Consider the following 1,844-nt stretch of genomic DNA (forward strand, 5'->3'; position numbering starts at 1 on the left):
TACGAAAGGATCTGGGAGCTATATTATTATTCCAAGCGAACTTCTAACATTGTGACTAATTGAAAGGGATCACAATCCTCAGCAACGAAATCCCGATACAAAGAGGTATTCTTTTCATCATGGTCTAAATTTACATAGCCGCTTAGAGACTGGGTTTCTGCATCACGTTTCCGACCGTAACTTATGTGGCCAAAGCCTTAATGGGCTTCTAGATTAAGTTCCAGACCGTAATTTGTGTGGCAACAGCCTTACGAGTTTCGTGAGTGCAAGGTGCAATAAAATTATGAATGGCAGTTAAAACTGGTGCAATGCACTTTCAGCATTTAGTATTTATCGCACTATAAACTTAACCACATGGTTTTATGACCTTTGTGACTTCTGGTTAGCGTTTTGTTATATTTCACGCATTAAAAACTATTTTATTCGTAAAACATTTAGAGTTTAATGTTCATAGGTAATGACACAACCGTAAATTATTATGGTACATGCCTAATGCCAGTTATAGAATATAGTTTTATGTGATTTCCGCCCAGAATTGCTATCGCTAGTAGCTTTTTAGTCTTTTAAATAATTTTTAACCTTTATTTTATTCATAATCAAAACTCTATATTTTTTATTGTTAAGACCCGTACGAACCACTTGAAAGGTTATACCTAGCTGTAATATAATTTAAGTACTTTGTTATTATTGAAGAATGATAAATATTTTACCAGACCAAATCCGATCAGGGAGCTCCTTCGAAAATAATATAATATTAATATAATGAATATAATCCCTTTGAAATAGGTACTACCTACAAATCATTTTACGGTATATTTTCATGATTAATTCAGATTTAAGATCTACCTCTGTTATGCTATAGATTAACTGTGTACTGATTTATAAGGGTTACTAAACCACGGATACTGAATTAAAGATTGCGTACAAACCACATTGTTTATAGCCTTACTATCTATTTTAAATGTCATAATTTATGCAACTAACTCGAACTTCAGCTAAAAGTATGAAATATATTGTTTCAATACCACCGGCATCTAAAAGTTGATTACATAATGAATTAATGAACTTGATGTTATTACTAAATAGGAAATATTTGCGTAATATTCAACTTTCATTAAAAAACCGGCCAAGTGCGAGTCGGACTCGCACACAAAGGGTTCCAACCATCGTCCAAGAAATAAATCTTTTTTCCCACACCTAGTGCACTCGTGACCTGAGGGACTGCGGGTCATAGAATAAGAAATGATGGAGAGCACCATCCACACAATGATGTGGTTTAGTAAATATTATCAACGAATACTTCTTTTTTGGGATGTAATCACAAATTCACGTTTTTTGGGATTTCTTTCCTTCACTTGTGTTAGACATTGCTACTAGCCAAATAATTTAAGGTCAACGGGAAGTAGGTAGGTACTATTTAGTTTTGGATTCCCCTAGTCTTCACAGACACGACAGACAGACAACGAAGTGATCCTATAAGAGTTCCTTTGTTCCTTTTGAATTACGGAACCCTAAAATGAATCGTTAAATTCCCTCAAAAAAGTATTATTTAACCTGTACGAAGTCAAGTAAGATAATGGATCAGTCAGTATTAATGCAATACGGATTTATGTTTAGAAGATTGTCAGATTGTGTAATCTTTATTGTAATGTGATAAGATTTATTTTTGAATGAAGCAATCCTCAATAGCTCAAGCGTTTATACATAAGCGGTTCTCGTTTTAGTGAAGGCAATTAACCGCTTTCTTACCGACGCCGCTTTCAGGACTTTACGGTTTTCGTTCCGGTTTTGATTTGCTCGTTTAAATGGCTCGGATATTGCCATTTTATGATGATGTTTGATGT

This window comes from Maniola jurtina, chromosome 15 (genome assembly GCF_905333055.1).
Source record: "Maniola jurtina chromosome 15, ilManJurt1.1, whole genome shotgun sequence".
Lineage (NCBI taxonomy): Eukaryota > Metazoa > Arthropoda > Insecta > Lepidoptera > Nymphalidae > Maniola > Maniola jurtina.